The sequence below is a fragment of the Pistacia vera genome, unplaced genomic scaffold (assembly GCF_008641045.1).
Source record: "Pistacia vera cultivar Batoury unplaced genomic scaffold, PisVer_v2 Contig310, whole genome shotgun sequence".
In the NCBI taxonomy this organism is placed as follows: domain Eukaryota; kingdom Viridiplantae; phylum Streptophyta; class Magnoliopsida; order Sapindales; family Anacardiaceae; genus Pistacia; species Pistacia vera.
Genome location: NW_022196125.1, coordinates 1,404,731 through 1,416,434, shown reverse-complemented (window position 1 = coordinate 1,416,434; position 11,704 = coordinate 1,404,731).

Genomic DNA, 11,704 nt, shown 5'->3' with positions numbered 1-11,704 from the left:
CTGATGAAATTATGCAAGTTGTCTCCTTTAAAAGTCCTCCACCATTTGCTACAGAACAAAAATATGCAATCAATCATATGAGGTAAACATATTATGTAAATATGGCCTAAAGTATCTGAATTGTAAAACAGTTCCATACCCAATGTGGAGGTCAACCATACAACTGCTGAACAACCCCCCTCCCATTATGTTCACCAATCGCCTACTTGACCTTCGTTGATTTGTGGCACCTACATATGTTTATCATTCATGTACACTGGCAAACAATTCTAAACATCTTTAATAACCAAATGCATTAGTCGGTTTACGAGTTGAAATGTTGGTACCTTTGCATTTGCTACCCTTTGAGGCCGAAGGAATCTCTTAACATTCTTCATGTACTGAATGACTATTCTCGCCTACATCTGCACATCAATCAATTAGGAGCTAAGTTATTAAGCATTATTTCCAACCATGCAACAGATTAACTCCATAACTATCCAACCGTAATACCTTTCAGATTGTTATCCGTACAAACTGTGTGGCTTTCTTGACATTGTTCACGAACTTTTGTGCTTTTGGTCGTCACTATTGGCCAAAGTGGTGGTCTTTCCATCATTCCTGCACACCAACCCACAAAACAAAGCACATCAAAAAGGCAAAGAAAATAGAAATTAGAGAACTGACACTTTATAAATGCTAGTATAGCTTTATCGTACTTTCCTGGTGAACTAAATGTCGATTTCCATAAGTAAATCAAAATGCCACATTCATCGTACTAAGGTAACACAAACATTAAATGCAGAGACATGCACACATCATTTTATACATCACTATCAAAGTTAAGAGTTTTTAACATTCCATATTAGTGATCCCTACCTTCCCGTACTAACTGCAAACATAGGTCATTACCATTTAATTACTACACAGACATGGTTTAAAAAAAAACATAACAACAGACATCATCCTGTATGCAGTTATAATATAGGCAAAATACAAATACGGGAAGACAACCGCTATGTTAGCATACTAATAACCCTGTGCCAAAAAAAAAAAAAAACAAAAACAAAAACAAAAAAAAACCATAACAAGACTTCACTAGGAATCAAACGTTGGTCGGTCCTCATTACTTGCTCCAAGCTACATCTTCACAAAATCTCTCTACACGTCCATTGGTAACCCAAACAAGATATCTATCTTGTAAGGTTCCTTACAAATCTCTGTGGTGGCTATCAGCATCTTAGTCACTGTGAACCCATCCAACTGAGAAATGACCAAATACACTTGCCTTTTACGATCTTTCTCTTGGGTCTCCTTCTTGAAATAGTTAGCAATACCCTTCAACTCAGCTCGAGTCCCAACCAAGGCAGTCTTAAACCTACCTAATATGGCTTGCTAGTCTGTTACTTTGCCAACATCTTTTTTCCTCCTCTTACTGCTGGCCACAATTATGCTTTGACTGGCAGCGACAACCTGATAAGTAGAATCAACCACATCATCCTTCTGTAGGGCTTTGGTCTACTCATCGACATTGAGATCTACATTGACATTGATGCCCATTTATTCATCATTGTTGTCAGTAGTCTCATTATCCAAATCTTCAACAGCATCAGCGGTTGTCTTTGCACCAGCTATGTTTGTGCTACCTTTGCCGTAGATGGCAACAAAGGAATCATAGTGCACCCACTGTTTATGTCACAGTGCTCTTGCAAAAGGATGGCTCTACAAAAAAGTTAATCATCATAAGACATATTATATTTGTATGAGTACATATAAACATAAAGTTGAGAACATAAATGTACACAAATAAATCAACACAAGCATACTTACCCAGACCCAGTCATTAAAAACATTCTTGGTACATGTAATGCATTTCTCCTCATCATTCCACCCGAAGCTGCTACCTTTCTCAAGCCTATCTTTGATTGCATTATATTGCCTCCTCAACATCTTCACCCCCGAGTCGATATGTGGCTATGCTTTCAGACCGCAATGAGGAAGCTTTTCCCACATCATCTTTTCGACCTCAGCTTGGTAACAACATTTGAAGCCCTGCTCAATTCTCCATAGTGGCTACTCTTTCAACTCCAACTGACACTCCACTAACACAACGTCCCCTTTTTTTGTCCACTATTGCTTACTTCCCTTAGCCTGTGCCTTTCTCTTTCTACCCTTTTTCGTAGGCACACATCATTATGCATGCTAATGCTTTTGTCGGAGTCATTGGGTTGTGTTGCTGACCTCTCCATATTGCTAAAATAATAAAAAGGCAGATTAGTAATATTGGGAAAAAAAAAATCAGGTTACAACTTTGTATATACACAGTGTCTGAGTTACTGATATGCACGATATTCATAATTTTAAGTAAATCAACAAGAATAATACATGAACGGGATCAATTGACCTTCAACCATCCACATTACGACAAAGGTAAGTCAAAGTACAAGTCCACAAACAAAGAATATGTGTTTTGGTTCATTCATACATGGCAAATCATAGAAAATAGAAATTTAAAGTCCCAACACTACACATAAACTCAACACAAGCACAGTTATGCATTCTACGCAGCCATCCAAGTATTGAACATTTCAGCCACCAGATTGTCTCTAAATGCAATCCACGCGACACTAGGCTCAACATGCTTGATAAGTCTCTATCGTCATCCTCTTGCCCTTCATCATTGACCTCTTCCTGCAACTCCGCTTCAATTGGGTCAATGGGCAACTCAAACCTTATGAAATTATGTAAAAGACAACATGCAGTAATGATTCTACATTGAGTTTTGACGGGGTAGTAAGATGTGTCCTTCAATATTCCCCATCAAACTTTCAGGATGTCGAAATATCGTTCAATACAATTTCTTGCTTGAGAGTATTTCATGTTGAAAAATTTTTGCGGTGATGTCGGTTGGTGGCCTTGCTGCCATTCACTCAAATGATATCTTTGTCCTCGATAAGGGGCCGAAAACCCTTCCCTGCCAGTGTGTCCAACATCACATGAATAGTATTGCCCTAAAATAAATAATTTGAAGTCAATAACAATTAATAAGTGTACTATTATGGCTGAACCTAACATTAAAAATACAATTTATTTTGTTATATTACCTTGGGGGACCTTCTCCTAGTAATGGGATCCCTAAGAACTCTAGCATCTGCAGCAGAATCTTCCCACCCAATGAGGAAATATATAAACTACATGTTTGGTGTATGCACACCAAGGACATTTGTTACGATTTCATTTTTTCTTGACCGGTACCTAGGTATATCGTCAGGGGGCAAATGAACTTTTATGTATGTTCCATCTAAGGCTCCTAGACAGTTCTAACATAGAACAAGAAACATATTTTAGAGAAAACACTAAGTCTGATTTTAATAAGCTACTGAACTACATGTGCATCCTAAACTGAGTGATTGGAATGTACCTTGAACCATTTTCACTGGTCATCGGTTGAGTTCTCAAGAATGGGCTCTGGGTTTTTAAACAGCAGGGTATGCAACCTTAACACGACATTCAAGACTAAGTGAAAATTGTGGCTTACCGTCTCAGTGGATCTATGCATTTGAAGTTTCATGGCTCTAGTCTTTTGGTTATGGGCAAGGATGTGAAGAAAAGTCCCTACTAATTCTTCTACAGATGAATAACGAGTTGATTTTAAGTTGCCATGTATAATAAGTAAATTACATAATTTTTCAAATAGAGTGTTGTTCATCCTATAGCTCTCAAAACATAACTCATCACTTTGGAAAAGCATGGTGTGTAAATTCAACAACCTAACCTTAAACCTAAACGCAAACTCACTGGCATATGAATCAGCCCTACGTCTACCCTGTATATTAAGTACATTAGCCAACCCAAGTAGGATAAGCATGGTGTACATGGTTGTCAACATGTCCCAATGGAAGACTAAAAAGGCAACCAAGTGCATCTTCTGTCTGACTATTAAACGAGCCATAGCTGTTTCACATAATTCATGTATCAAAGCATAATAAAGTCCATCAAGTATGTACAAGTCCTTAAACCAATAACAAGCAATCGTATATGAAAGAAATCAAACAGAATTTCAATGAAAACAACATAAACATCATAATTTAATAATCTTACCACACAAACAAAAATTCACCTCAAACACTCATACAATTCTCAATGTCCCATACATCAAAATTTGTCATCCATCACACAAACCAACATAAACATCATAAAAAATTCACATCAATCCCTCAAAACTGTCTTCTTTAGCAATTCAATTGGTATAATCTTATTGTGCTTTCTTAAGCTTATTGTGCTACAAGTTTCATTTTAGGACAAAATTAATTGTTTGTTGTTAATTATTGTGTTGTGACAATAAATATTTCAATCTAATTCTCATGCTCAATAGTATGTACATTTTTAGGTTTATCTTGATCGTAGGAATGCAATTAGATTTGATTTTATCCAGTTTCTTAACTGCGCATGCTTTTCCTATTTGATTAATTCTTAGGTTGTCCAATAAAAATGTTCCAATAACGATTATCATATATTTTTATTATCTTTCTAACCAACGAATTCTGATTCTCATGGTGAAAAGTATTTCATACCTCACGAACCATAACATATTTGGACTATTTTTTGTTTTTGTTGTATAGTTGTTGTCCTTTGGGCATCTCCAAGGTTTTTAGCGGCAGGGGAGCTTTGGTCTCCTAGGTTGTAATTTTTTCATTCTCTTATATAATTACCTCATTTACCACCCCCAACCGCGCCGCCACCACACCACCCCCCAACACAAAAAAAACAAAAAAAAAAAAAAAAAAAAAAAAAAAAAAAAAAAAATCTAATACTCTTTGATTTGTTTTTGTAGAAATTGTGAGTAAGAAAAGATGATAAAAGAGAAAAAAAAGTTTTTTTTTTTTTTTTATTTGTACTTCATCATTTCTCTTAGCATTCAAGTACAACGAAACTTGATTTGAAGGTTGATTATTTATGTGATTAGTTATTTCTGTTTATCAAATTTTCTGATTTGGGTTTGTTTGCAGGTTTAGGAGGCGAGAAAGACTGTTGTACAGATGCATTCTATTTTTACAGAAAAAACTAATCACAGTTTACACCTGCAAACAAACTTGTTTTTCTATTTTTACAGTTCTTTGATAAGGAAGGTTATAAAGAAAGTGCTCGCATGTATGTCAAACTTTCATCTCTAACCCATCCACTCATGTATGCATGTTTTACACCTTCAAATTCTTATGCTTATTTTATAACTTAATCAAGACCATCTAGTACGCAGGCTCGCACGTGAAAGTGGATATTACTTTAACTTAAAGTTATTTGAGGGCCTGGTACTTCATGCGAAGTGGGAAGAGGTTGAGATGTATCTTTCCAGTTTCAAAAAGGTTGATGAAAATGGCTACTCAACCAAAATCTATTTTCAGAGTAGGACGTTAACACCCAAAATCCCAAACTTAATTAATAACAATAATAAATTATTCAAAATTTAAAACATGGTCACAAGCACATGTCGAATACCCATAAATCACATGCATAATACCCATAAATTTATACCAACTAAAAACATCATTTCCAATAATAACAATAATAACTTCTTCAAACTTGGAAACATGGCCATAATCACATGCCGAATACCTATAAATTTATACCAACTAAAACCATAATCTGACCATACTAAACCCACCCCAACCATGCAACCAAAAATCTACCTAGATGCCGCCTAAAACACCCCAAATAAAAGCAATATCACCGAAAACACAAGTAACCAAGACACGCCAAAGATCCAACCACAATGTTTTTAAATTGATTACCGAATGCACACAAAATTCCTACAATAAATCAATTTAAGCACTTCAAATACTTGACAAGTTAATTGAGCATATATACATATATTTCAGCCACCATTACATGCATAGATCGACCAAAAATACAACCATAAACACATGAAATTCCAGCCACCATTGCAACCATAACACCAACCCAAAACGCAGTTCATATACACAATTTTAGCCCTAAGACACATAAAAAAGAACACATCCAGCCAAACATAAAATAGAAAAAAATAAAGCAGCCCTAACTACAACGCAACAAATCAAGACATTAAACCAGCAACCTATTGCCATTTCGGACTATTTTCATGTCATTTTAGCATCAAATCAGTTATTCCACGACAATTTTACCCTCTATAAAGCTAAAAAAAGTAATCCTCTCAATTTAATAATCTTCCTATAGCATAAAGAGGCGAGGAACTTACCGAAAACTGTAATTAGAGTGCTGTTGGGAGCAAACAGATGGTGACAAAGACCCGAGGTGGTTGCGACAAAGATGGTGGACCAACGACAGAGGCAAAATGGAGAAGTTAGAGTTTGAAATTGCAATCCAAACAAATCACGCAACATACAATGAAAAGAGGGCAAAGGACTTACTAGAAATAGTGATCGAACTGATGAACTAGTGAACGAGATTGACAAGAAGAAGACTCCAGCAGCAGTGAAGGAGGTTTAACGCACAAGGATATCGTTGATTTAGGGTTCTGAATTTTTTTTTTCTTTTATATTGTAGTTTTTTTGAAATCCAATGGCATATTGGTCACAATATGCAAATATGTGAGGATAATATGGGTACACCAATATTCATGGCATTTTTGGAAATAACGCTAATAACCAAGGTAGTTTCATCCGAAAAATAAGAAAACTGAGGACAAATCTGTCTGCTTGTGCAAAGTGGCTATTTTGTAATTATTAACAAACCTAAGGATATTTTTGTCCGCATTGTCCGCTGTTTAGAGGCAAGATTGGACAAAAATTATGATTACTGAATTCATCAACAAAAGTCTAACAGGGTTAGGGCTTGGGATAGTTAGTGATGAAATTTTAAATTGATCAAGGGGTTAGGTTTGATTAAACTTAGAGATAATTTGATCAAATAAAGTGAAAAAGAAAAGGAAATTAGCCTAAGATATTTGTGATGGTATTTTACATTTATATTAAATATAATTTAATGAAATTCTACTAAACTAAAATTAAGATGTTAATAGATATTACTAGAAAGATATTTGTTCACATTAAGTTAATTTTTAGAAAAACAAATAATAATTTCATTATTTTAATAATAGTTTAATTGGAGTAAGGCCAAAATATATACACAACTTTCTTAAATTAACAAGATCTATATTATATTATACTAACGGATGCTTAATATTTTTGTCAACCCTTCCAATAATTGTTGACAAAAATCAGAATGATGCTATTGTCCCTCACCTTTTATCTTATTAGACTCCTTTTAATTTTTTTTCTTATTTTCAATTTTATCCTCTTATAAAATGACTAAATTTAGACAAATTGAAATTTATAAGTACAATCAAGATATGTAATTATTACAAAATCCCTAATATTCACTCTAAATCATAAAACCTCATTTTAGATCAATTCTTTCTTCACTATTTATTAAAGCATTAATAACCAACTACATGACCAGGCATTTTTAGTTAGGAAAAAAGTGGTTATGTTTCTCTATTTTCGTGTGGGACAAAGGGGAAGCTCTGATATTCACTTACATTGGCTCAGCTCCAGCTTTTTGAGGTCAACACGATAAATTTTAAATAATTATTTAAAGTAAAATTATTGTATTTACAATTTATCTTTTATTAAAGTGCTAAAATTTTATATTCAAGTTTTTTTTTTTTTTTTTTTTTTTTTTTTTTTTTTTTTTTTTTTTTTTTTTTTTTACTTTTATGATCCATCTTTGTTGCTAAATGACAAAAAATCACTTACCACCCTTTAACTTTCTTGAAACAATTATTTGGTTAGTAACTATTCTAGTAATCAAATTCAGCATTGATGTTTCTAAAATCATCGCTTACCACCCCTAACACAAACTCCGTTAACAAAATGTCAGAGTTGAAGGGGTTTGTTGACAAATGAAGATGTTCAAGCTTCAAACTCAACAAAATATGAACTGCATGCATGCAACATCCTGCTGGACCATGTGCATCAGTTAAAGTCAATAACCAACTTGCTTTCGTTAATGCAAGTTGCTGAGCAACTTGCAGTCTGTTAAAGCAATTTGTAGTTTGTTAAAGCAAGTTGCAGAGCAACTTGCATGCAGTTAATGCAAGTTGATAATCAACTTGCATACGGCAGAAGAAGTGTGTTTATCTGTTGTGATCGAATGGCGTATGATGAAGCTCTTGAATTTTTGTTAGGGGTAGATTTAAAGTTGACTAGAGTTTGTAACATACCCTCACGTGTATATAAGACACAAGTGTACCTTAGTTTTTTTTCACTGAAAAAATATGGAATAAGATAAACTTTTGCTTCCATAATCTTTATTTTTTGCTCTTTTTTTTTGTTTCGTTTTCTTCTGCTCTGTTTTGTTTTTACCTTTGCTCATGGTATCAAAGCTATTGACATACTTCAATGGCAGATCCTAAGACACCCCTCACATCAGTTTTCAACACAAAAGGAAAAGCCATGAATTCAACTTCAGTCTCAACTCTGAATAGCAAGCTACCTTCGATTACCATGAAGCTTGGAGAACGAAACTATGCCTACTGGAAATTTCAAGTCCTTCCTGCACTAAAAGCTTACGAGCTAGAAGGTTTGGTTACATGTGACAAACCTTGTCCTCCTCCCTTTACTATTTCTAAAACTGATAATCAAAACAAACGGTTAATCAAGAACAGTTTGCATGAAAAGAATTGATCAGTTGTTATTTAGATGGTTGATATCCACCATTTTAGAAACTATGTTCAGGCACGTTGCTAACTGTGGTACAGCATTTGATATATGGCACACACTAGAGATGCATTTTCTAACAAACTCTAAGGCTAGGATCCTTCATCTAAGAAATCAACTACAAACGATTAGGAAAGACAGCTTTAGCATAAATGATTATGTGCTCAGGATGAAAGAAATTGCAGACTCTTTGACCACTAGTGGTATGGTTGTAGCAGATGAAGAATTACTCTTATACATTCTTGATGGACTTGGAACCGAGTATGGTGCAATGGTGGCTACTTTAACTGCTAGGAGTGGTGAAGTATCATTATAGGAAGCACAATTCCTGTTACATAAACATGAAATGAGACTGGAGAAACAACATTCTGCCTATATTGGTTTTCATAAAGCTACTGCTTTCTTGGCAAACAAATAGCCCCCCAACTCTCAACTGACCACGCCAATGCTAAACACCCCAGAACCATAAAAAATCAACCTATACATCATCTCTCTCACTCCCAAAATCAACATGAACCGAAACACTCCTATCTACCTACTCAAAATTTCCAACCCTATAATCAAACTTAAAAACATATTATGTGTTCCACATGTGACTAAGAATTTGTTGAGTATTTCAAAAATTACAAGAGATAATAATGTGCTGGTTGAGTTCTCTGCTGATGATTGTGTTATAAAGGACAAGACTTCTCAGGTTGTTCTTCTTAAAGGAACTTTACACAATGGCTTGTATCAGCTCGACAACCCAAATGGAAATGAAGCCTACCGACAACAAAATTCTATCCCATTATAGCATCCTCTTTTGCAACAATCACAAGCTGTAAATTTCTTTTCTGGATTTTCTTGTTCACAAAATTCTGCAGAACAGCAAGGTTCTCGTGATACATTTACAAAAGAAGGAAATAACAGCCAAGCTCCAACATCAATTAGTGAATGAGACTTGTGGCATAGGAGATTAGGCCATGCTCATATTTCAGTCCTTAACTACCTTGTATCAACATTGTATGTAAAGGACAGCATTAATAAAATTCAATTTTGTGAAACATGTCAATATGGCAAACTTCATCAAAACTCTTTTCCTTCATCACATTCTCGGGCAAGTAAACCCTTTGAGTTGATATATGTAGATGTTTGGGACCTGCCCCTGTAGTTTCAGCTACTGGATTCAGATATTACCTATTACTTGTTGATGATAATACCAGGTACTCCTAGATTTATCCCCTCAAACTAAAATCAGAAGTAACTTCAGTTGTTAAACAATTCATACAGTTAGTAGATCAACAATTTGATGCCAAAATCAAGACTTTTCAGTCAGATTGGGGAGGTTTTCTTTGCTCAGTAGGGGATCCATTTTCGGCACCCCTGTCCTCATACAATTCAACAGAATAGGAGGATTGAACGCAAACACCGTCATGTTACTGAAATGGGACTCACATTACTAGCACAAGCCTCCATGCCACTACAATTTTGGTGGTTTGCCTTTCATACTGCTGTGTACCTAATTAATAGACTACCATCTTCAGTTGTGGGAAATCAAACTCCCTTTTATCTCCTGTTTCACAAAGCACTAGACTACAGGGCTATCCACATCTTCGGGTGTCAATGTTTTCCTTTAATGAGACCCTATCAAAAACAAAAATTTGCCTTTCATTCTTAGGAATGTGTTCTCCTTGGGTATAGCTCTATTCACAAGGGTTATCTATGTCTCAACACTCTTGGACGAGTCTGCACCGTACAAAGTATCAAACTCAATGAACATATTTTTCCTTTTGCAAAAGGTTTCTCTATTTCTCACACTTCAGCAACCAAGACACCCTTGTCATTTCCATCTAATCCTTGGAAGCTTCCTGCTACCATTCCTAACCAGCATGCTCTTTCTACAACAACTTCTCCAACACAAAATCAGTCCACACAAAATCAGTCCTTGACTCTACCATTAACCCTTGAAGTTGATCTCAGCTAGTATACCACTCAAGCCCCTTCTTTTCAAGTTCAACTTACCACCACCACTGTCCAGAACACATACCCTATGATTTATCAAAGAAAAGCAGTAGCCTTTGTTAGCACTCTCACTCCTGAATCTCATAAAGAACCAACCAGTACAGCATCCGCCTTAACCAACCCTCTATGGGTGTAGGCCATGACTGCCGAATATGAAGCTCTCCAACAAAATCACACTTGGTCTCTAGTTCCATAGACAAATGATGTGACTCTTGTTGACAATAAATGGGTTTTTAAGGTAAAACTTAATTTAGATGGAAGTGTTCAATGTTACAAGGCAAGACTTGTTGCCAAAGGATTTCATCAAATTCCCGGAGTAGATTATTTTGAAACTTTTTCTCCGGTCATCGAGCATCCACCATCCAAGTCATTCTCTCACTTGTTGTAAGTCATGGTTGGGAGGTCCAACAAGTTGACGTTAATAACGCCTTTCTCAATGGTGATCTAACTGAATCAGTATACATGCCTCAACCAAAAGGATTTGTTGATCCATACAAGCCTCAATATGTTTGTAAATTACACAAGGTGTTATATGGGTTAAAACAGGCCCTGCGTGCATGGTATGACAAGCTAAAGACTGCATTATTGCAACAGAACTTCCAAAATTCAACCTTTGATTCTAGTCTATTATATTATCATAATAGCAACAAAGTTGTGTATATCCTTATTTACGTTGATGACATCTTACTTACGGGAAATGACACTTCAATCATTCAGCAAGTAATCACCAATTTGGATAGCATGTTTGGTCTCAAAATACTTGGCTCCATTAACTATTTCCTCGACATCTCTGTTGTTCATACCAGTTCTGGATTATTACTTAACCAAAGCAGATATGCATAGGATCTTCTTCTTAACTATGGCATGACTGAGTGCAATTCCTACTCTACTCCAATGGTTCTTGGCTCCAAACTTTGTCTTGAGGATAGCCCTCTATTTGAACAACCCTCTATTTATAGGAGTCTTATTGGAGCTCTGCAGTACCTCACCATGACTAGACCCGGTCTTTC